General features: G+C 42.5%; 1 protein-coding gene and 1 long non-coding RNA gene across 3 annotated transcripts in view; one reads left to right on the top strand and one right to left on the bottom strand.

Annotated features, from left to right (window-relative positions):
* Window positions 1-697: 697 nt before the first annotated feature.
* LOC149461436 (uncharacterized) lies at window positions 698-24,564 on the bottom strand. Its single transcript, XR_016312851.1, has 2 exons — window positions 24,283-24,564; window positions 698-922 (listed from the first exon to the last, which is right to left on the bottom strand). It is a non-coding gene; the product is annotated as an uncharacterized LOC149461436 (long non-coding RNA).
* The window catches only part of ACSL4 (acyl-CoA synthetase long chain family member 4), a 72,156-nt gene continuing 70,420 nt past the window's right edge, over window positions 24,328-26,063 (top strand). The window contains exon 1 of one of the 2 annotated variants that reach the window (XM_089678271.1): window positions 24,328-24,344. The gene's annotated coding sequence lies outside the window, so the exon portion shown is untranslated. The remainder of the gene's footprint in view (window positions 24,345-26,063) is intronic. The other variant, XM_089678274.1, reaches the window with a different exon arrangement.

A 26,063-nucleotide genomic window follows, 5' to 3' on the forward strand; every position in this document is an offset into this window, starting at 1 on the left:
TTTAATACAAGGGAGGATTTTGCTCACTTTAGAAACCGCAGCTTGGCATTGCATGCCATTATTAAGCTTGTGATCTACCAGAACTCCCAGATCCTTCTCCACCATTGATTCCCCCAGTTGTACTCCCCCTAGTATGTATGATGCATGCATATTCTTAGCCCCCAAGTGCATAACCTTACATTTATCATCATTAAACCTCATTTGCCACATAGTTTCGCAATTAAACAGAGCATTGAGGTTGGCTTGTAAGTTGGAGACATCCTGTAAGGACATTATTCCACTGCACAGCTTGGTGTCATCTGCAAAGACTGAAATGGTCTTTCTATTGGTCTTTCTTTCTATTTTTAATCCCAGACCATATATTGTTTATAAATATATTAAAAAGTAAGGGTCCCAACATTGAACCCTGGGGTACACCACTGATGACTCCAGACCAGAGTATGAATCATTAACCACTACTCTGAATACGATCTTTTAGCCAGTTTTCTATGCATTTACATATGGATTTTTCCAAGTCCGTAGACTTTACTTTACATAGCTGTGTGTGGGGGACTGTGTCAAATGCTTTTGCAAAATCCAAGTATACCACGTCCACCACCACCCCTCTGTCCAAGGTTTTGCTCACCTCCTCATAAAAAGAAATCAGATTTGTTTGATTTAATTATTTGATAATATTCAGAGAAATCTCATCCATCCATCCATGTCTCCATGCTTTATTTTGCTGAGAAATCATTTTGAAAAACACCCCTGGCATTTCTGACAGTGGCCATCTTGGGTAAGGGCAGATGATTCATGTAGCATTTACTTCCTGGAGTCCATTTGCCTTTAGCTCAAGCATTGGCTGAGCTGAGTACCCCCTCCCCTCCTGAAGACTGCTGGGATGTGTGACATCATTTGCCTAGGCATAGAAACCAGGAAGTACCTGAAGAAATGTAAAAAAAAAGTTTAAAACAAGTAAATATGATATACTTTCCTATCCATTTACTAATGCTAGCAGCATAAGGATTAAAAATAGTCAGTGCTGATAGAGAGAGTAAAGCTACACTTTAAATTCTTCATTAAGCTGTAGTACAGAAGGAAAATTGGAGCTGGAACCATGATGTTGTCCTTTTTGAATTTATAATGGTATTTGGCTTGTAAGTGAAAAGATTTGAGATTAACGCCCCACACCAATAATTGATTGTCCAGGTATAGATTAATTCTAATATGAACTAGGATAAAGGGTGGATCCAACACATTTCACAGGCCGCAATTGCCCACTTCATCGGGGGTAAAAAATTATTAATGTTGTACAGATTAGAGAATATGTAATTACACAGTATTTTGTCTTTTTTATTTTTTTCCCATCTTTCATCTCATCTGCAGACTCAGATTTATTGCAAATAATTCTTCTAGTATACACTGCTTCTTAATGTTCAGTCATCCACAATTGAAATTACTGGGTACTGGATGATCACAGCCTTTACAAATAAGATGTTTTATTTCCCAGTCAATATTTTTCTTACATTATGATCAGGATAATAGGTAGGCTTTCCATAATATATGACTCTGAAACATGAAGGGAAGTACTTTACAACTTTCTGTATAGTTAATTAGTGAGGAGCGAGCATGCATAATGTATATTCTGTGAATTGAAATCCTGCCTGACAAGCACTCTGAGATAGTTGTGCAGTGTAGATACAGAATATGGAATCTGCTCTTCCATCAGAGGACTTGTCTGCAATCTTTATATAGACAGGTAACCCTGAAAAACATTAGAGGGAATTCCATATTTGATTCCCTCAATCGTACTGACTTCTCTCCGCTACAAACACTGCCAATCACATGCAACATTTTCTAGCCTCCTTCCCCGACAGTGGAAACCTCTCTCTTTTTAAAATCCTACATATTGATTAGTAGTCAGTTCCAGCAAGAATCAGGAAACATTCAACAGCTCTAGTGATATGGAGGGGATGTGAATTTATATGGGATCCTTTAAATATCAATGTGCTTTAACTCTTTCAGTTCCAATTTAGTACCCTACTAGTGAATGTAAAACAGCCCTAATACAGTTCAGTTAGTTACTGATAAAAACATTTAGTAGACTATAAAAGTAAAGCTGTCAGGGGAGTTATAAAATGTCTGCTGTGTTTAGAATTTCCTTCTAAACTGCTAGCTACCAGGCTATTGTCCTATAGCTTTAATACTTTCCAAACTACTGACCTGGAACATGCATGCAGATCCAGAAAGTTGGAAAAGTGTCAGAAGTCTTTATGTATATACTTATCCTGTATCAGTTGAACTAAAGATTGAAATAAAGGGTTCAGCATGGTAGCTGGGGAATGAGCATTTTTTAAAAAAGACCTCATTGGCAACTGGATTTCCCACATGAAAGGTTTCTTTAAAATGTATGTGTATCGTTACCCCCTTGAGAGCCGCTGGTTTTGGTGTGGACCTCTTATCTCCTGCACAGCCAGGCAACATGGTGTATAGATTCCAACTTGTATCTATACACAAAAAAAAACAATCCATGGGCTTGGGGTTTTTTTGAATTTACTAGGGAATTCAGCTCAGATGGGGTAAAGGGGTTATGGGATACCCAACTTGATTGAAGAATAACAAAATGAGGACAGTTTCCTTTTCAGGCACACTGCAAAATGACAGATATTTGACTATGTTCCAGCCAGTCTTTAGCAAAGTAATCCCCTCCTAGGAATTTGGTGTCCCCTGAGTGGAATTTCAGCAAAGTGACAACTTGCAGGAGCTCTTGGTCCCCTTTACTGAACAAAATACAAGCCCAACTGGCTAAGGTATCTGATCCCAGGACAAGGGATTAGGTAAGCATTAAACTGTTCCCTGAAGAATTGCCAAGAACTTGCATCTAGCAGACTTCTCCCTTATAGGCCCTGGGGGTGTAGAGGTACTCACACTGTCCTTGTCCTGCAGCTGTGGACAGAACTGCTTTCAGGCCTTTCGCTATGTTGGTTCTTTTCCAGGCTATGCAGGCTGTCCTTTCCCCTGTGGACTGCTGGGCAGTGGAGCTCCCTCTTTCAGCTTCCTCCTTTCTCCAGCCTGGAGGCAGGCACCCCTTATTGAGGGGCCCCCTCCCAGGCTAAACAGCAACACTTCAATACTCCATCTTCCACCCGACTCCCCTTGCTGGCCATGCTCTATCATATTTATGGGCCAGACTGCCACACAGCCAAGCTGCATGGGATTGGTCAGGCTCTAATAAATATGCAGTTCTGCTCCTCCAGACCTCCTCCTACTGACTTATAGAAGTTTCTCCAAGCTTCTAGAGCAGGGAAAGGTACCAGAGGACTGACCTGTAGAACCCTCCAGCCTGAAAACACTCTGTCTCACAATCAGACTTCCAGCAAGCCTCTAGCTACACTAAATGAACTATCTACACTAGAGGGCACTACATATGCATAGGCAAAACATTCTCTTTAGTTTTGGATAGAGCAGGAAAATGTTAAAATCCTTGCCAGTTTTTTTAATTGCTGTCTGTGACCCTGCTGGAGAGATTCCCCTCAATATGCTGTTCTAAAGATCAATGTTACTGGGACAGAAAGGGATGAGAAATCTAAATTATTACAGTTGTCCCATGAACATGAGGTGATGAGACATCTTAAAATGTGGACACTCTATCCAATGTCACCTATGCTGATTAACCTGTGTAAAAAAAGATGTACATACTTACTGTACCTACTTTCTGCCTGCTCCACTTCGGTCATGTGATCTGGCTCCCCTGTGTCAGCCAGCGGTGGCTGCAGGGGGGAGGAGGGAGTGCCGGAAATGAATGGGGCATGGCAGCTTATAAGTGATGTCACCACTCTCCAGGTATTACAAGTATTGTCAGAGTGCTATCTCCTCTCCCCTGCAGCCGCCACTGGTTGACACAGGGGATCATGTGACCAGATCGAAGCAGGCTGGGAATAGGTAAGTATCTTTCTTTCTTACACAGGTTAGTCAGCATACAGTAGGTGTTAGGAGGGGGGAGGGGACATTTTTAAGACTAGTTAGGTTAAGGCTGGAATCCTACTTTGACCATTCTCTGTTAGTCAAAAAATAAAACACCAAATTTTTGGTTATAGGTACACCTTAAGGTTACTTTAAAGTGGTTGTAAAGGCTCAAGTTTTCTTACATTCATGCATGCATGAAAAAAAACCTGTGTGCAGCTTCCACCCCTCAGCCCCCCCCCCCCCCAAAACTTAACTGAGCCCCATCACAATCATGCGATTTGCATGAGAGCTTCAGCTTTCTGGGGACTCTCCCTCTCTGTTGGCTGAGACAATCACAGCCAGTGGTCCAATGAGATAGAGTGGGCAGGGCTGAGTGGTGGCTCTGTGTGTAAATGGACACACAAAGCAGCGGCTTTGGGAGTGAACCTGCTTGGGTGCCCCCATAGCAAGCTGCTTGCTCTGGGGGCACTCAGCAGAAGGGAAGGGCCACGAGCAACGGCGGGGGACCCAAGAAGAGGAGGATTGGGGCTGCACTAGGCAAAACCACTGCACAGAGCAGGTAAGTATACGATGATTGTTATTTTTTTTAAATTACCTTTAATATCACTTTAATGCATTGCAATATTTTAATTGCTTTGCTTAAATTTGCAGGATAGCATAGAAATATTTACCAGACTGTTATTAGATTACTGTATTTTAATATCTGAATATGTCTTAATTTAGGGAGGTGCAAATAGATACATCTGAGATTAAAAATAATTCTGTGACAGAGCATTGCTTGTATGAAAACTGTGTTTCCATGGTACAGTACAGAGTTTTATTTCCAGTCTGATAAAAGAGACAAAAAGGTCAGTGAGTCCCCAAAGGAAATGTTTTCTAGAATCAAATGCCAAGAAGCTGACAAAAAGTAACCCAATCATTGTGAACTTCCCAGCACAACTTTGATAATGTCTCAATTTCCTGCTGAAAGGACATGCAGAGGAAGATAGATTGGTTATAAAAAAGTCCTGATCTGTGCTTCCTTTGAACTTCTAAGTATTAAAATATTTTAACTTTGCAACCAAGACTAGTATCTTAGATATGGCTAGGACTTGTTTACATAAAAATTGTTGCTATGTTTTACCTGCGATTTTAAATGCAGAAAAGTGCATGAATACACATTGGGGGGCATTTATCAATCCTGTCACAAGGCAAAGCAATTCTACACAGGAGCAGTGACATACATCCCGAGATGTACACTTTACAAAAGTCACAATTGCAACTGAATCAAACCTGACCCAGAGTACTTTCTGATTATGTGGCTTTTTAGGATGGAAATCTGTCTAATATTCAATAATAAATCTGACTTTGAACTTTGCATTCTGTTGCACTTTGCTGCTCAGCTGTCAGGTGTCTGTGATAGTGAGCCCTTGTAGATTGCCAACTCAGTGTTCCCCAGGGTGTGGAGTCTAAGCCCCAATCTGCTTCTCCACCAGAGCCCAAGATGGTGGCAATGGACTTGCAGCAAGCTAGAACCAGGTCATGGCCCCCAAGTATGCCCAGCTGAGAATGCAAAGATTGCTCACATGTGCATAGTACAAATGGCAGAAGACAGAAGGAAATCTAGGAAATGAGCTGAGATCAGGGCAGGCAGCAGGCAAGCAGAGATGGTAGACGAAGTGGAGATCGGTACATGGGAAGTCAGACAGTGAATACACGAATGGTAGGCAAACAGAAGCTCAGAGAACTGGGAAGTTGCTCAGGCTAGCCATTCAGTGCTCAAAATTTAGTAATTCTGGCAACGGTGCAAATTTAATTCAGTATGCCCCCCAGACATATTGAAAAACTTTACATCAATCAGTGATCACAGATGTTTATCAGTATAGTGGGTGTCCCTGTCAGAATACAGTGTCCCAGTGGGGGGAAGGGGGATTCCTCTATTCAGCTCAATTGTGTGAATTGTCTAAACAGAAAAAAAAAAACATGTTTGGACAGCATAATTGTGTTGCTAATTTGCTTAATACATGTTTCCTACTGTGCATTTCTGCCATGAACTCACCCTATAGCCAACCAGAGATGGAGTGATTTTCTTTCCTCCAGCAACAGGTAACAGGAAAGTAAATAGCTTGATTACCCCATCAACACAGTCAGTGTTGATTATTATTATTATTATTATTAGTATACAGTATTTATAAAGCGCCAATAGTTCGCTCAGCGCTGTACATTACAAAGGGGGACAGAACATGTGACAGAACAACAATACAATGCAAAACATGAGGGGATCGAGGGCCCTGCTCTTTCGAGCTTACAATCTAGGAGATGGGGGAATCCCTCCTGCGGAGTCCTTGTGCTCTCCCGGCAGGGAGAGCTGTCACCCTAGGGAGAACACAATGATTACTGCTAGCGACTATAATAGATGCCAGCAATAATTGAATGTAAAATCGGACAGACTGGTTGTTCCCAATTTGATCAATCGATCAACTTGGGTACATTCAGTCTGCCCATACATGGTTCAAATCTCAGCCGCTCCCTGCTGAACTGGCCTAGATTCAAACCGTCTATGGACGGCTTAAGACTCTGGTAGGTGAGTTGTAATTTATTTTTCACAGTATTCAGAAGAAAGATCCTCTTATCTGAGTCTCCATCTCTTGATCTGCATCCAGCACAGCTGAACAAGGCTTAAGGCTGGCCATAGATGGGCCGTTTATTGGCCGAATTGTCGTCCGATAAACAAAAAATCGGTCGGTGCCCTTGCCGATGCTGCCACCAATGTCCACGAAAAATGACCGTTTTTCATGGATTTTCCAGCATGACCGATAAAAATAAATGAGAAGATCCATGAAAAACGGCCAACGGGCTGGCCCCACTAACGGCGAGAATATCGGCCGATTTTTCGTGCGGACGAAAATTCGGCCAATAAACGACCCGTCTATGGCCTGCATAATGCTTTATATGAAATACACTAAACTGGGTTGCTGCTATGGATTTGCATCTACCGTTATACAGTATAATGCAATAGTTCTGGTCCAGGGCCACCTAATATATGATGGGTGAGTTCCCATTAGAAAAGGGTCAGCGTACAAATCACTGCAAAAATGACAGACAACAATAATTTACCATGGCCTCCAATTGTTACACAATTATTCCAAAATACTTTGTACTGCGCACCAACTTTGGTGTATGACCAGCTAAATTTAGAAACCTTTAGTCATATATTTTCCTTATTAGGAGCATCAGAGAAATACATTTCCTTCTAGCATTGCAGCAACTTATTTATCGTAACACTGTGCGTGTCACACCCTCTGACTTACTAGGTAAGACAGCAAAATTCAGTAATAGCTAGCAACAAATCAGAAATCATATTTTACTGATACAACTGAAGTAAGTAAAATAGACAAGAAGGGAGGAGTGAGCAGACTCAGTACTGGCTTGGGGTACCAAAGTTTGTTGTGGTTTTACAGGCGTGTGAAATTTTAAAGCTTGACATGTTGGGTAACATAATGCATGTGTATGTCCTAAAATGAACCTTAGTATACTTTTACTGAAATTTTGTGTTTGATAAATTATTGCACAAATATCATGTGGCATAAAAAATTGCAGATGACACTATTTTATTCTCCAAGGTCTCTTTTTTCAGATAATCTATAAAGTTTTAGGGGTTTTGTGCAATTGTCAGGATAAATATGTTTTTCAAACATGTACAAAAACAGACAAAAATGGCCCTGACAACATAAGGGTTAAAGCATATTTACAACCCAAAACAAATTTGCAAATTTTGTTTGCAGGTTACCAAGCCTTTGATGTGGTGGTGTCATTATTTTTTGTTTATTTATTTTTTTCATTTATTTTTACTTGAGATTTCCACTTCTGTGGTTCTAAGGTCTCTTATTGAGTCAAAACCACAGAAACACAGAAACAGGTAAGAACTATTCAACTTCCATCTCCTCCTCTCTATAACAGCAGATGGGTGAGGTTCTGTAGCCATCAGAAAAATGTTCTGTATCCATCAGCACAGGAAGTTAACCGTTTCCCACCTGGCAACTGCACATAAATGGCTGTGGTGGGAGCTTCCCCCGTTCTTGAAGGACATTCCTGAACGTCAACTCAGAACATGCGCCTTGCAGCAGCGCAATCCTGTGATGGCTGTGTCTCTCGGACACAGCATATCACAGATCGGGACATGGGCGCTGTGATTGCCCCTCCCGATCACATGATGGCTGTATCCAATTACAGCCACCATTCAGTGTAAACAAAGACACGTGTTTCTGTTTTGGCTTTCTCCGCCAAGCTCAGTGAGAATTCAGAGGGGGGGATGCTGCAAGCCTGTGACAGTTCTCTACATAGCTGATGATTTTAGTGTTCAGCTGTGCAAAGAACACAGATTGCAGCCATCCCCATACAGTACATGAAGCACCATCTATCCCTGTCCAAGTGTCACATCAACATCTGTGCCAGTGTCACATCAATATCTGTACTAGTGTACCAGTGCACAAAACATCTGCCACAGTGTACTAGTGTCACATCAACATCTGTCACAGTGTACAAAACATCTGTCACAGTGTACTAGTGTCACATCAACATCTGTCACAGTGTACAAAACATCTGTCACAGTGTACTAGTGTCACATCAACATCTGTCAGTGTACCAGTGCACAAAACATCTGTCACAGTGTACCAGTGCACAAAACACCTGTCACAGTGTACTAGTGTCACATCAACATCTGTCACAGTGTACCAGTGTACAAAACATCTGCAATAGCGTTCCGTTGCAACGTTAACATCTCTCTGTGTCCACCGGTGGGCGATCAACATCTGTCACAGTGTACAAGTGCACAAAAACATCTGTCAGTGTACCAGTGTCCCACCAATAAATAAATAAAAACTTTTAAAGCTCCCCGCCCCTCCACTCATGTGCAAAGGTGAACGCACGTGTTGGTCCCATATGCGTATGTAAACAGCGATCACACCACGTATGTGAGGTATTGCCGCAAACATCAGAGCGAGAGCAATAATTCTAGCACCAGACCTCCTCTGTAACTCTAAACTGGTAACCTGTAAAGGCTTATAAAACGTTGTCTATGGAGATTTTTAATTACTGAAGTTTGGCGCCATTTCACAAGTGTATGCAATTTAAACTCTGACATGTTTGGTATCTACTCAGTGTAACACCATATTTTATATTCTACAAAACAATTTGGTATTATATTATGTTTGTGTGCATTAAAATATATTAAAGAGTATTTTTTTATTAATGTATACAATTGCGTTTGAAAAACCGCTGCGCAAATACCATGTGACATAAAAATTTGCATAACCCACTATTTTATTCTCTATGGTCTCTGTTAAAAAATATATAATGTTTGGGGGTCCTAAGTTCTAGCAAAAATACTGATTTTTACTTGACACAAAAAGTGTCAGAAGGCAGCCTGGTCTTAAAGTGCCTTGAATGTCTTAAATAATGAATTATGGTATTCCTTGGATGTTGGGCTTCTCTATGTGGCTAGACTGTGAAAAAGTCTCACACATGTGGTATTGACATACTCAAGAGGAGTAGAAGAATGTGTTTTGGGGTGTAGTTGCAAGCATGCCTATGCCATGTGTGAGAAATAACTTGCTAATATGACATTTTTGTGGGAAAAAACACATTTTATTTAATTTCTTCATTTTTTAAAGAATTGTGGATAAAATTTCAACTCGCCATGCCACTTACTAAATACCTTGGACTGTCTAATTTCCAAAAAGGAGTCATTTGGGAGGTATTTCTACTGTCCGTGGAAAAAAATTACAACTCACCATGCCTCTTACTAAATACCTTGGACTGTCTACTTTCCAAAAAGGAGTCATTTGGGAGGTATTTGTACTGTCCTGGCATATTAAGGCCTCAAGAAATGAGATAGGCTGTCAGTACATCAGGTGTGATCAATTTTCAATGATTGGTACAAAATAATATACACTGATTTGGGTTATTTTTACCAAAGAAATGTAGCAGTATAAATTTTGATTAAAAATGTATGAATAAAAATTACTTATTTGCAAAATTTTGCAACAGAAACTAAGAAACGCACTTTTTTTTTTCAAAATTTGCGGTCTTTTTCCGTTTATAGCACAAAAAAAGTAAAAAGCCAGTGGTGAATAAATACCACCAAAAGAAAGTACTATCTATCCAAAAAAAATTATAATTATTGAATTATCATTCAAAGTGCAACAGTCCTGAAAGCTTAAAATTGGCCTGGGCAGGAAGGGGGTGAAAGTGCCCGGTATTGAGGTGGTTAAAGCAGTATTAAACCCAAAAGCAAATATTTATTACATTACAGCTTACCAATTCTTAGGTGTGATGGCTGTATTTGTCTCCTTGTTTAGGTTTTCCTTCTTCTATTTTCATCTGGTGATCCAGCCAGCAAGTCTGTTGCACAAGCTGTCCAGCAAAATGTATCAGTTTACATGGTTGAGTCAATCCATTTACCACTAGCAGGGGTGATTAAAATTATCAGCTTTTATATATTCATATTAAACTTTTATTCCAAAAGGAAAGAAAAATGTTGCTGTAGCTGATTATAATGTGTGAGCTATAATATGGCTTCAATTTGTTATTGTATTCAAATATGCTAATACATGTAACACTCCTCTCCGCCCAGACTAACAATGCAGCTGTGCTTCTTGTGCTCCTTCATCCAGAGCGGGGGCGCTCTAATACAGGACGTGTGTTTCCTGCCAGATCACCAGGTTAAAACAGAGGTAAAAAGCCTACAAAAAAAAAACATGCAGTCACATCTAATGATTGGTAATCTGCAATATATTAAATTTTTGGTTTTGGGTAGTAGTACTTTACAGCTGAGAGGATTTCTGGCAGGATCAACAGACTTGTTTTTTTGCTCTTATCAATATAACATTTTTTTTCAATGCTATTTTTAACAGAATAGAGGGGAGTAAATAACAGGCATTCATTTTGGCCTTATGTTAGGATTATCAGCTTTTGTGATCTCTAGAACTGCAAAGCATTTGTGAAAGATACAATGACTATAACAAGCATGTTTCCTCCCTATTTTCCACACCATGCTTGCTGAATGTTTGAATTCAATGTTTACAGCACTCGGTAGTTATGGTAATACAGCCAGCATGCAATTGATATTTAGCATTTAGCGTTTGTATGGAGTTTAAATAAATAATTTTTTTCCTTTGGAACAAAATATTAGGCAATATATTGTAGGCGTACACTCTAAATTTGAAATTCCATTTGCAAGAGTTCATTTACTCTGTTTTAACCGTACAAGTTTAGCTGTGTCATTTTGTTGTGCTATTTTATCAGCTTTATACAACAACGTGGAACAGATTTTTTCCACATTACGCATGTCTCTGGGGTTTGCCTGGAATTCAGATCTTTAAATAGGACTCCGTAACTGTAAACTTTGTATGCTCTTTCTGCAGCATGTATGAGGCTGCTTTGAGAAATGTGTGTTAATAGTTATAATCCTTTGCTCCATTGTCTGTATAAATGGAATTCAAATATTCTTAAATTCCCACAACAGGTAGAAAAAGGGTCTCACACCTATTCCTGGGCTCACCAGTCAAGCCATCTTTCTGGGACACTTTACCAGCAACAGAAATTTGTGTTAAAACAACATGGATATAGCGCAAGCTTGGAGAACCCCTTCGGTTGTCTTCTAGGGGGTGAAGACCCGGATGAATGCTATGCTGATCAATGAACAGATGTCTAGCGTTCTTCAAGATTCTCATCTGAGATTCCTTAAGGTTTGGGAACCTTGGATACATTATTCCCTGCCGTCCCTGCCTCCTACTAGCTATTGCCTCTTGCAGTCTTTTCCTGTGCTAGCCCTGGATCCATGACTCTTCTAGTCTTCCTTTCTTCCATGTTTTCTCCCTTAATCTTTCTTCCTTCCTTATTTCTTTCTATGTTCTTATATTTTCTTTTTTTTTTTTTATCAATTTGGGGTTTTTTCCTCATATGTTCTGAGCTGATACTTCTTGGTAGGGGTTTTTCCTCTTTGTTTTTTTTTGTTAGTAATATGATGGATTGCTGCTACTATTTGGTTCAGCTTTTTATCATCCATCCTTGGTGTCATTGGATGTTCCACTATTTGGCTAATACACCCTGCTGAATTGTATCTGCTTATGTATGCTATTGATCCGCTCTGCCCCTGCGTGGGCGTATCATGAACTTGTTGTAAAAACAAAAACTTCTTTAATAAAAATATTGAAATAGAAAACAACATGGATAGCCCACATGGTCTTTGGGAATTTGCAGCACACACACATCCCACAAGCACAGTGGCCAAGAGGAGCAGGAGGTACTTGAGAAAGGGGGTTCTTACACCCCCAAACATTGGATTTTTCATCCTCCTCTCTCTTTTAACTAGGGTCTAGCTCAGCTATCCTTCCCATTATTCCATTTTGAGTACTCAGTTCCTGTATATGTTCTGAACATCATCTGTTAAATGACTTAAGCTGTGCTCACTGTACTGATACACAGTGCATGCATGGATTTTTGCTGGTTGTAATTAACAGTGGACTCCCCCCCTTCCCCGCACCCCCACCTTTGCGCCACATACCCCTCAAATTAGACCCAGTTCTTTACCTGTCCCTTCCAATTTTCTCTCCTGGATTTATGTTGTTTGCTTTTTTGGGGTTCTGAATGTGCAGCCCTCCTGCTTGAAGTCGTGCAGGTAGAGCCTTCTTTCCCCTTCACATATTATTTCAAATTTGCTCATCGGCTACTATTGTTCTATCAATGCCTTCCGATACCATAATCGATTGTACTTTTTTTTTTATGTTAATCAAATTACCATCATGGCCCTACAGGCCCTACTGACTCAAGATACTTCAATTACAGTCGTAACTGTTGTTCATGTTGCAGTATTTTGCTTGAATTTTAAAAAAAAAATTTGGTAACAGAAAAGATGGATAATGATACTGCAAAAAAAGCGATCAATATGCTGGATTGTAATGGTATTAAAGCTGAACTGTGGGCAAAATCAAAACCCTTGCAGTGAGGGTCCCACTGTAGGGGTAACTTCTGATTTTACCCAGTTAAGCTGAAAAAATTTTACATTCCAGCATATGGATAACTTTTTTTTGCAATATTCCTTTTCATATTTCTGTTATCAAAGTTTTTATTTAAATTCAAGCAAAAATATACAATATGTTCTCAAGAGTTACAGCTGTAATTGCAGTGTCTTGAGTCGGAGTGCCTGTAGGGTCATGATGACAATTTCAGTACCATAAACAAAAAAAAGTCCAATAATCAATTATGGTATGGTGCTGAAGTGCAGGCAAAAGTAAAAAAACTCCACTCCTTTAGCAAGTCAACCCCATTGCCTTTTGATTAAAATTCACAATCAATCAGACTTTTTCTTAATGTAATCAGGGAGTCAATTGATTATCAAACTGTTGATTGATTACTGCATAGTACCTGCTTCACTTTAGGTCAATAAATAGGTAAATGCTCCATTATCTCCTGCTGATCAAATTTGGTTTAATGTACTTCATTATATATATAGTACAAAAGGCAACAGGGGCGTGTGGAGGGTGGTAACCCACAGCAACCAATCATATTTCAGCTTACAGGAGTCACCTAACATGTGATTTCTTGTTGCTATGGGCTACTACATCTTACACATCATCCTTGCTTTGTGCTCCCTTATTTTACTTTAGCAAGAAGAAGACCGGTAAGCATTGCTATAAATAATAACGATAATAACAGTAGAGTAATGATAGTGCTTTAAATGTAGATTCCACGGCTTATGAAAATCAAAGAATTACTTAATGCAAATAATCAGAAATCACTTTTTAGTAACGCTGATTTCAAAGTCCTGATCCTGAAATGTTTCCATTAGTTACTGCGAGACAAATACTCTTTATACTGGTACATATTGAGCGGACTAAGACTGGAGAAGGCAGAAACTGGAGCAGCTGTGCATAGCAACCAATCAACTTCTAGATTTAATTTTCAAAGCTTAACTGAACATGCTAAAGTTGGAAATTGATTAGTTACCAGCACAGATGCTCCAGATTTTGTCTGCTCCAGACTTAGGCTACGTTCACACTAGCCTTGTGTGCAGGCGGCAGAGAGGCGTTTGGTAAGCGTTTTTACCGCTTCCCAAACGCCTCTGCCAATTCTGTACATTACAGCACATGGTGCTGTTCTAACGGGAGCGTTTGCGTCGCGTCGCGTTGCGTCACGGCAAAACGGACGCCTCTGGACGAGTCAGGAGGCTTTGAAGCCTCCTATTCTCGTCTATGGTGCTGCTCCGCAAACGCCCGGCCGGCGTTTGCGGTGCGGTTGCGACGCGGTTGCGGGGCGTTTGCGGAGCGGTAACACCACTCAAACTGCATTATAGGCGTTTGTGGGGCGTTATTAACGCTCGGCAAACGCCTAGCAACCGCCGCTAAACCGCGCATGCGGCGTTTGCGGAGCGTTTGCCGAGCGTTAATAACGCTCCGCAAACGCCGGACCAACGCTTGCCAAACGCTATAGGGGCGTTTGGCAAGCGTTGGCAAAACAGCCTAGTGTGAACGAGCCCTTAGTAAACTGCCTCCAATAAATTCAATACAGTGGTTAAATGCTTAGCATTACCACCTAGCAGTACTAGGGTCATTGGTTCAAATCTCAACCATGGCACCACCTGCCTGGAGTTTGCATGTTCTGCCTGTATGGGTTTCCTCCAGGTACACTGGTTTCCTCCTGCACTCCAAATACATGCTGGTAGGTTATTTGGTTCCTGTCTAAATTGACTCTAATATGTGTATGTATGAACGTGAGTTAGGGACCTTAGATTGTACACTCTTTGAGGGTTAGGGACTGATGTACACAATATATATACATGTAAAGCGCTGCATAAATTGACAGCACTATATAAGTACCTATAATAATAAAGAACCCTCATTTTGAAGGATAAAATACATATAGAAATTGGTATCAGTAAACACAAATGCCACCAAATGTATACTAATGATATATCATTATATCAAGAAATTGGGAATGGTTAAAGCAATTCTTCCCCCTAAAAATGAAACGTCAGCAGTTACAAATGCTGCAGCTGCTGACATTTAATAATAGAACACTTACCAGTCCAAGGATGCAGTGCTGTCCTTACCTGAGCCAGCTCTTCAGCCACCTTTGGGTCAAGGAGCTGGCATGCTTACTTTGGGAAGCCAACTTGGACAGCTTGTGGCTTCACAGCTGACATCCCACTGCACATGCATGAGCTGCACTGCACTTTGTGAATGGCCCCGCAGCTTCCTGGGACCTATGATGTGTCCCTGAGGGCTGTGGGGGAGGGTGGGGCAACTTCCACTTGGGTCACCTCAGCGATCTGACTAGAAGTGGTATCAGGTACCTGTCAAAACCAGGTACTCACAACCCCCCCCCCAACAAAAAGCAAGAGCCAAAACATAAAGTGTAGGAGGGAGTAGGCAGACAAGCAGAACTTGCCCTTTTAGGGGAAGTTCTGTTTTAACTAAAGTGTGAAGAGAAGATGTAAAGAAGAAACTTTAAAGTGTTACTAAACCTATGTCCTTGCATTCACTATATCCGATATTCAACAGTACAGAAGGCATGGAAATGCAATAATTTTAGTAAATATAAACTGCTAAATACTTTTTCTCATCAGCAGTCTATAGTAGTCTTGGGTGCTAATCACATGCACCCTCCCCAAAAAAATAAAAAAAAACCCTCTCTAGCGATACACATCAAACAGAGCATGTGCAGACTTGCCACTGCTGCTCTGTACTATGGCAGGTGGATTGGGGACAGTAAAAGAAGGGGAGGATCAGAGAAAACAGGATCAAACAGCCTTTTTAACCAATGCAGAGGATTAACCCCTTAGGTTCCACAATGAGTATAATAAGCATGCTTTACAGCATAAACAGACTGATTTTACTGTTGTGGGTTTAGTAACACTTTAAAAAACAAAAAACATACACTGTAACCTTTCATATTCAGGGCTAAGAACTTGGAGGGTAAAGTTCACCAGTTCAGTGCACAGAACTGTCTATGAGACCATTTTATACTTCCATCTCCAATGCTCCCCCTAGTCATTCTTCTGTGACTACTACTACAAGTATGACTACATGCCACGTATAGAGGAGCATATGACCTCCTCCTCTGTCACATGACAGAGATGGTGACATCTCCACTTCCTCTGAGCTTCGAAGTCTGCTGGCGTCTACTTTTTTTTTTTGTGGCAGCCACAATGGGGAAGGAGCGGTGGTGCAGAGCTGGGGAGTTAGGCAGGGGGATAGTGTTTCTTCATATTTCCTCTAACACAAACGTTTACATTACTTTACATGTTGGTAAAACACCCCTGATTCAGAATTCTATGAATTTTAGCTGAAAAACCCTGATCTAGATTCATTCACTTCTACTGGCTTCATTCCAGCAAAGTGGGTTGAACTGCAAGATACACGGACCACAAGGGTCATTTGTGGCCCCTTGCCAGATATGCTTGGTGACTCATTGACCCACCCGGTTCTTTAGTTAGCACTAGAATGACGTACATCATGCAGGGAAAAGCAAAGAAAACCAATGTCCTTTTTTCCAATAGCAGAACATTTGTACTTTGCATATATGAAAACACTTTGCAAATAAATTATTTGCAACTTTTGTTTAGTTCTGCCTAACTGCAACCACAAGGTTTTTCCTGCATTGTCAGTATCAGTCACTTCCTCTTCTTTATATAGTTCATTACAGTACATAATTTTAGCTTTACAGGAAAACTTGACTTTCAGTAAAGCTGAAGTTTGATCTGCTTATATTTTACCTTCATAGGTTTTCCCTCACCCCATCACCATATTCATTAAATGTGGGTCTCTCTTTTTCTCTATGAAATGCACGCAGGTCATGGTTGGTGGGTGGGATGGAAGGGCATACAATTGACTAAGTGAGGCTGATTGCCCTCCTGTCAGGAAATGAGGTGGAATGTCTGACTTGCTGCAGCTTCTAATGTTCAGATGCTGACAGTGTGCAATGAAATCAGAGTAAACAATTGGAAGACTGGGAGAAAGTCTGAGGTTCAGTTTTAAACAAAAATTGTATAACATATATAATTGCTTCAGATGCCAGTTTGTTATATAGGGCCCTTTCTCACGGATCCGTTTTTGATTTGCTTTTGGTGTTTAAGAAGTGAAACAAAAATGCAGGAAAACTTACCCCTTTGAAGAAGTATAGCACAGCTCATTTGGTCACAGGAAGGCAGTTTGTTCTGTACTCCTGTGACCTGTTTTCAGCTGACAGTGACAGCACAGAGCTGGTCCAGGTTATGAAAAGATCCCGAACGTGTTGTCAGGATCCACCCAGAAGCCTGGACCGGCACCTGGCTCAGGCTCTCGGTGGATCACTCCCCTCCCCAGCTACTCCCTCCCCTTCCCAGACTGGCTCTCCAGTGAGCCCTGGCGGGGCAGAGCAGAGTGCTGGTGACTGACAGTCCTGACTCTCTGCTCAGAGGAGAGGAAAGAACTGAGGAGAGAACTATAAAGGCTTTAAAAGCCTTTATAGCATTGCTTGGGCCTTGAAGAAGGGGACATACCCTGAAAGCTTGTCCTGAAAATGTATTTATTTATTTTATTTTTTACAGGTACTTATACAGCGCCATCAATTTACGCAGCGCTTTACATATATATAACACATTCACATAATTTCTAACACTCAAGGGGCATACAATCTAAGGCTGTATGCAGGGGCGGACTGACAACTCATGGGGCCCCCGGGCAATAGGGGATCATGGGGCCCCTGTGTCCTTGCCCAAACTCGAAAAAGCCTATGAAAAAGGTACCAGGGGCATCTCATGGGGCCCCCTACTGAACCCAGGCCCTCGGGCAGTGCCTGAGCTTCCAAATGGTCAGTCCCCCCTGGTTGTATGTTAGTGCAAATAAAAAAGTATCATGGACAGTACTCAAATGTTTCCATACTAGGTTATCTGTAGGCATACTAGGTGTTAGGCTGCTGTAGGCAGAAGAGAATATTAATTGTATCACAATTAGCCCTAAGGCTCCATGTACACGGGACGTTTGCAAAACACTTCTGCATGATGGAAACTGACTGCTGGAAAACGTAGGTTAAAAAAACCTCTGTTAGCCACATTTGCATACTACGTTTATGCGCGTTTATGTGCATTTGCGTTTAGAAGCATTTTTTAAAGATAACATCAGGAGACTTTCCAAAATGCCCAGAATGCACTGAAAAACAGTAAAAATTTATCTATTTCAGACATTTTTAGAAAAATAGAGAGTGCAAAAGCAGAGAGAGCAGTATGTGTTGAGATTACCCGTCTTTTCTGGTTGTATTCACTATGGATCCCATCATGAGCATAATGCGGCACGTTCTACCATTTTTTCCTTCACGCAAAACCTAGAACTGACTGCGCTGGTTGGTGTACTAGGTCCATTTGAATACATGGGAAACGCTTTGCATGCATTTCTGATGATGAAAAAAGGCTCTGGACAGCATCTGGATATGGAACACTTAAAAAACGCTTCTAAACACAAACGCTTATAAATGTGGTTAGCCGCGTTTACACGCGTTTACAAGCATTTGGCATTTTAAACGCTGATAAAATCTACTCCTGAATACAAGTTTGGTGCATTAAAAAAAACAACTGTAAACTCAACTGCCTGTAAACCACTGTAAACGACATAGTGTACATGGACACATAGGAATACATTAAGGAGAGTTAATACATTAAGGGGCTGCTGAAAAAAATGCAGAAAAGCTCCTGAACACGAGTTTATCAGCTGCAGTGAACATGAACCCTTAGTGAAACACATCACCATGCAAAAACAGGAGTTTAGCCACACTGCAAATCCCAAAGGCAATATTCTACTGATTATTGATGCTGGGATTGACACGATCATTGCAAATAATTGAGGGCTGTATGAACAGTCTCATTGCATTGGACAGGTTAGTGACTGCAGCTATCCGCACACAGCTGTAAATCCCAGCCGCAAGAATCAGTAGATTTTTGCGGCTGGGATTTTCAGCGTGGCTAAACACCCGTGCGAATGCAGCTTAAGTACAGCTGAAGCCTATTCTGGGGGATGGGATGGAAAGAATTCACTGAAAGGCACACTATCCTGAACCACAGATGTCATGTGCTGCTTCTTTTCATTAACAGGACAAAGCAGTATAGTACAAAAAGGGACATCTGGGATGATTTGGGATTGTAGTAAACATACAGCACATGATACAGCCTCATGTTTACATTGTAATAGCTTCCATTGAGAACACCAGAGAAATACATATCTATGAACATGAACAGAAGTACCAAATCCACCTATGCAAAAATCAACATTATTTTCTTTTGACCCTTTTTTTTGTCATTGTGCTTAAAAAGATTAAAGTACATCTGGTGAATGACTATTATTTTGTTTCTTTCAATGTCAGTGATGGATGTAGCAGGGACCGTGCAAATGATTTATTTTATCTTTATATCTTATATTTATATTTAATTATTTTCATCCAGTATACATGCATCCCAACTTTGTGGGAAGGGAAGGATGGACACCTTATAGTGCAAAGTACTGCGTGAAGAACAAGTCTCTTCCATACTTTCATCAACACGGAAAAAGAGGTTTAATGCACAAAAAAGTGCCCTTTATTTTGTTTTTTCAAATAGGATAATTTGAGATAACAGGTTTAATGCAGCAAAAATCACTTCTGATAGGATTATTTAAGTATTGGCTGGAAATGAGGGACAATTGAGGAAGAAAGAAGGACAGAGGGATTTCCAGAAGAGGCACAGTCCTTCCAAATGAGGAGGAGTTTGGAGATATGAGAACATAAGAGGCTCAGTTCATGAAGCTAACACGTCAGGATAAGGATCTTTAGTTTAAAGAAAAAGTACAGCTACTGGGAAGAAGACCTAACAGCTAACAAGCCAGAGGAAGATTGGCTTACTGTCTGGATGACCATCACTACTTGCCACCACATTTGAATCTCCATTTAAAATTTTACCCCCCGGTCACATCAAAGCCGATTTTGAAATCATGCAAGTGAAGTTCCACGATTTCAAAATCGGGTGAACTGAAGATTTCAGTTGCGATTTGCAAGACATCTGACACAGACGTCTATGCAAATCGCAAAAAAAGTAGTGCATGCAGTACTTTAGAAATCGTTGTGACTCCAACCAAGTCGGAACCACACTGATATGACTGTTGTAATTACGGACAATAGGGTGTGACTTGGCATACGATTTGCAAGTCACAGGGCATGCAAAATCACATGCCGAGTCGCACCCGATGTGACCAGGGGGCTTAACCAGATGGTACCTTGTACCTTTCAGACTTACCATATGTTCCTTGGACATTCTGGTCTTTGCTTTAAGCCAAACTGCGGGAGATGTCCTCCACACCTGGTGGTTTTGCCTAATGTTCAGTCGTTTCTGGACTAGAATTCTCACAAGGAAATATCCTTGGTTTGGCCTTTTACATTTTAACCACCAAGCATTACTAAAATGCAATTCACACTGACCCATTTTATTTTACTAGCTGCCAAACAGACAATAGGTAGCTAGGCGTGTTAAACTGGCAGCCCTCCAGCTGTTGCTAAACTACAAATCCCATGAGGCATTGCAAGGCTGACAGTTACAAGCATGACTCCAAAAGGCAGAGGCATGGTGGGACTTGTAGTTTCACAACAGCTGGAGGGCCGCCAGTTTGACACCCTTGAATGGAAAAACAATTTACATTTTTTCCCAGGTGGAAAAACACATTGGTGTTTTTTTCATGAATAATACAAAATTGGTTAGCATCCTTACCATTACCCATGACAAATTCTTCAAAATATAGGACCCATGGTTCACATACCGACATGCTACTCTGTCTATGAGAAGTCTTATGACTTTATAACACACTTACCATGTTGTTGGTGAACGCTCCGCGCCGTGTTTTTCCCCTTGACTCTTTTCCCCTTCACCTTTACCTACAATCCTTTTTCTTCCCTGCTGCTCATTTCCGATGATCTTTCTTATGTTTTCACTACATTTATAATCTCATGCCAGGACCGCTTAGGCTGGCCATACATTATGCAATTTTTTTCTTTCAATCACTGGTTGAAGGAAAGAAAATTGCTTGATTCCCCCATCAGCACTGACTGATCCCTCTCACTGCGCTATTGTATTCTGACAGTGGGAGGTTTCCCTGCCTTCAGAACACAATGATCAGTGTTGCTGGATATAGTGGCAGTGATCGTACAAAAAAAAATCTGACAGGCTGGTTGTACTGCAGTTGATATATAGACTGAAGTCAGTACAACCAGCCTGCCCATAGATGGATTGAAATCTGGCCAGTTCCTGTTGAACCGTCCAAATTTTGACCTGTCTGTGACTGGCTTTACTCCATTAATGATACTCAGCCTTAAAGTGAATCGGTTTGCAAAATGCAGTGCGATGTGCAGAATCCGATAGCATGGGTGGGAATATCCATGCGATCTGATTCTAGTGCAGACAAAAAAAAGGGTCCTGCACCTTTTTGGTGCTGATGCGGTGCGACTTGAGCCATACAAAATGTATGGCTCCAACTGCACTCCACAGAATTTGCATGTGATTTGCACAGGAATTCAGTGCAGTTCCTGTGCGAATCACATGCGATGTTCCATACCGTGCGAACCCAGGCTGAGTGTTTATTGACACATGAGTGACACGCCTGTTGTATCCATTAAACTTCTGGACACACATTAAACGGAGTTCCAGCTGAAAAAAGAAGTCAGCAGCTACAAAAACTGTAGCTGCTGACTTTTAAAATACAGCCTATTCTATTGGTCTATTGATGCTGGCTGCACGGACATCTATTGTTGCTGGGGAGGGGGGTATTTTGGTGCAGGTGGTCCATTTTTGCTAGGGGGGGGTCTGTTGTTGCTGGTGAGGGATCTATTGTTGCCGGGAATGAGTTTTATGTTGCTGGGTGGTCAGTTGATTCTGGGAGGGATCTACTGTTGAGTGAGGGGGTCTATTGATGCTGGCTGCAGGGAAATCTGTTGTTGCTGCAAGAGGTCTACTGTTGCTGGGGAGGGGGGTATTTTGGTGCAGGTGGTCCATTTTTGCTTTGGGGGGTCTATTGTTGCTGACGGGGAGTTATTGTTGCTGGGATTGGGTTTCATGTTGCTGGGTGGTCAGTTGTTGCTCGGAGGTATCTACTGTTGAGTGAGGGAGTCTATTTATGCTGACTACAGGGAGATCTGCTGTTGCTGCAAGAGGTCTATTGTTGCTGGGGAAGGGGGTATTTTGGTGCAGGTGGTCTATGTTTGCTGGGGTGTGTCTATTGTTACTGGTGAGGGATCTATTGTTGATGGGGAGGGGATATTTTGATGCTGGCGGTCCATTTTTGCTAAGGGGTGTCTATTGTTGCTGGTGAGGGATCTATTGTTGCTGGTTATGGGTTTTATGTTGCTGGGTGGTCAGTTGTTGCTGGGAGGGATCTACTATTGAGTGAGGGGGTCTATTGATGCTAGCTTCAGGGAGATCTGTTGTTGCTGTAAGAGGTCTATTGTTGCTGGGGACGAAGGTATTTTGGTGCAGGTGTCCATTTTTGCTTGGGGGGTCTATTGTTGCTGATGGGAATCTATTGTTGCTGGGGTTGGGTTTCATGTTGCTGGGTGGTCAGTTGTTGCTGGGAGGGATCTACTGTTGAGTGAGGGAGTCTATTTGTGTTGGCTTCAGGGAGATCTGCTGTTGCTGCAAGAGGTCTATTGTTGCTGGGGAAGGGGGTATTTTGGTGCAGCTGGCCCATTTTTGCTAGAGTGTGCCTATTGTTGCTGTGAGGGATCTATTGTTGCTGGGGAGAGGGTATTTTGATGCAATTGGTCCAATTTTGCTAGTGGGTGTCTATTGTTGCTGGTGAGGGATCTATTGTTGCTGGTTACGGGTTTTATGTTGCTGGGTGGTCAGTTGTTGCTAGGAGAGATCTACTATTGAGTGAGGGGTTATTTTGATGCTGGCTACAGGGATATATGTTGTTGCTGCAAGAGGTCTATTGCTGCTGGTGAGGGATCTATTGTTGTTGGGGAGGAGGTATTTTTGTGCAGGTGGTCCATTTTTGCTTAGGGGGTCAATTGTTGCTGGTGGGGAATCTATTGTTGCTGGGGATGGGTTATATGTTACTGGTTGGTCAGTTGTTGCTGGGATGGATCTACTGTTGAGCGATGGGGTCTCTTGGTGTTGGCTGCAGGGAGATCTGTTGTTGCTGCAAGGGGTCTGTTTTTGCTGGGGGCAGAGATTTTGTTGCATGTGGTCCATTGTTGCTATGGGGGGGTGGGGGTCTTTTGTTGCTGGCTGCACGGGATCTATTTTACTGCTTTTCTTGTTAACATTAACAAATTGCATACAAATTACTTAGCACCACATAATGATACTTGGTTCTGTATTCTCTAAAAGGGTGGCACTGGGAAGTGGGTAGAAACCAAGGAACGATGCTCAGAGGTGGGTAGGGGGAGGAGACAATGGGTGACTCAGAGAAGGGGAGTTCCTGCACCTATTATATGAGAAAAAAAAGCCCTGCTCAAGCCAGTGTAATATGTGTCATTTTTCTCTGCTTTCTCATTCCTCTGTTATGAGCATGATTAACCTCTGATGAGTTCTCCTGACACCAAGAGAAAAAATGGTGACAGGGGAGGGCACAGCCTGTGATTGACAGCCTCAGCCCTGTGTGAAGGGGGGGGGGGTCCCTTCCCTCCAATCAGCTCTCCTCCCTGATGAAACCAGCTATTTATCAGGGATGGGAGGTCCTGTGTAAATTCTGCACTTTGAATGGCGTAGTGGAAAGATGGTGGTAGACAAACAGGTACAACTTGTTTGTTCCATCCATGTGCATCACTTGAGGTCAGTCATCTCATTGGGTATATGAGAGTTCACAAGCACTTCCAGTTTGTAGTATTTCTGGCTCTCAGATGGAGCTATTTTAGTCCACACACAGCACCCATGGCATTTACAATGACTGAGAGCTGTGGGTCATGACTGGAAGACAGCTGCCTATGTGTGAGTGCTGGCTGTATGAGGTTACAGCAAGTTACATCATTGGGATGTTATCACCAGTGAGCCTCCATCCATAGGATACAACTGAGCACATCACAAGGCAGCCCACAGGCCTGTCACCCTCCATGTTGTCATACATACTCCAAGAAGGAGTCATTTCCTGGTGGTACAATCACACCACATCCCTTACACGGCTCTGTGGTGTCTGCGCAACACATGGCCAGCACAGACATTCTGCGCATGCGGCCCTGGAATCCCCTTTAGTTGATGAACGGAGGAAAAGGGCGGGAGAGAGGGGGGCGACACTGATTGGCTGCCCCCTATCGAATCAGATGACGTGACCGGCGGGTTTCCGGAGATTGGGGTTACTGTCGGTCATTTACCTGAGTATTCGGTTCTGAGAGGCTAGAAGGAGCTAGAGCCGGAGGAGAGCCGCTGTGTATCGGTGAGTGGAGTCTTCTGTCAGGACAGCCTCAGCCATGAGCCGGCCACACTGTATGTACGTAGATAGGACTGTACGGCGGTGTGCTATGTTGCGCCATCAGGGGAGGCGGAGGGAGTGTTCCGGGGTTGCTATGGTGTGATGATCGGGAGAAGGATGTTACGAGGACCCGATCCTCCGACACTGTGCTGGTCCCAGCGCTGCCATGACATCCGACCAAAGGGCGCCCTGACCGCACAGTGCGGAGTCACCTGGAGGGTGGGGTGACATGATGGATGTCGGGTACTGTGAATAGGGTGGCGTGAGATATGGGGGGGGGGGGATAAGGTGGTGTGAGTTATGGGGGTGGTGGGGATAGGGTGGCGTGAGATATTGGGGGGGGGATAGGGTGGTGTGAGTTGTGGGGGGGATAGGGTGGCGTGAGATATTGGGGGGGGGGGGGATAGGGTGGTGTGGGGGTGGGGGGGGGGATAGGGTGGCGTGAGATATTGGGGGGGGGTATAGGGTGGCGTGAGATATTGGGGGGGGGGGATAGGGTGGTGTGAGTTGTGGGGGTGGGGGGGATAGGGTGGTGGGGGGGATAGGGCGGCGTGAGATAGTGGGGGGGATAGGGCGGCGTGAGATAGTGGGGGGGATAGGGCGGCGTGAGTTGTAGTGGGGGGGATAGGGCGGCGTGAGTTGTAGTGGGGGGGATAGGGCGGCGTGAGTTATGGGGGGTGGGGGGGGATAGGGTGAGATATTGGAGGGGTGGATGGGGTGGTGTCGCGAGATATTGGGGGGGGGGGGGGTGGATAGGCTGGTGGAAGATATTGGAGGGGGGGGGGAGGGGGGCTTGTAGACAGCTGTGATGGGGGGGTAGGGTGACAGTAGAAAAAATAGTAATATTAAATACCCGATTGTGCCAGCCTGCCAAAAACTGCCATTTCCATTGTGGGTAAATGAAATGACCCATTAGATAAGAGCAAGATCCCCCCCATCCCAAGTTAGTGAAGACAATGTTTGCCCATGCTGTGTAGTCTCACTCCTCCAGATGCAATCATATGTAGTGTGATATGGATGAAGTGAGACCTGTGATCAGGGTGTGGGGTGGATGTGGGAATTACTGGTATTGTAGTGGATGTATATGGCACCAGCAGGAATTTAGACAGAGACTATCTTTGGCGGTGTGGACAGTTACAGCAAACTGATTCCATTTATGAGCCGCTCTTTAGTCCTGACATGTAATGTAGACTCACCATTTAGTGCCCGTTCACATATATGTGTATTGGATGCGGTTTGGACCGCATCTAGTCCACATGACCTGTGAAAAAAACATTGCTTCCTATGGTGCCTGTTCACATATGTCCAGTGCAGTTTTAAAGGGTCATATATGATTTCTGAGCAGTACCTTCAGGTTCTGGTGCAGATTACAGGCTATCGATTTCTATGGGAACCGTTTCTAAACCGCATATGTGTGAACAGGATAAGATCTGGAGCTAATCCTGTCCTGATCCTGATGTGAACCTGCAAACAACCACTGATTCAATTAGCTGTGAAACCTGAGCTTCAATCTGCACTGTACATGTGTGAATTGGCAACTTGAATTTTTGCCACTTTGTAAGCTATAAATAGCCCTGATGATGTCACCTATTGAGGAAAAGTAGATAACATCTGTGCAATCTGACTAATTTGTGGTGGATATAATTGACAAACCTTTGCATTTTGAATTAAAAAAAAAAAAAA

This window comes from Staurois parvus, unplaced genomic scaffold (assembly GCF_062004578.1).
Source record: "Staurois parvus isolate SC_StPar_1 unplaced genomic scaffold, SC_StPar_1.0 ptg000202l, whole genome shotgun sequence".
Classification (NCBI taxonomy): Eukaryota; Metazoa; Chordata; class Amphibia; order Anura; family Ranidae; genus Staurois; species Staurois parvus.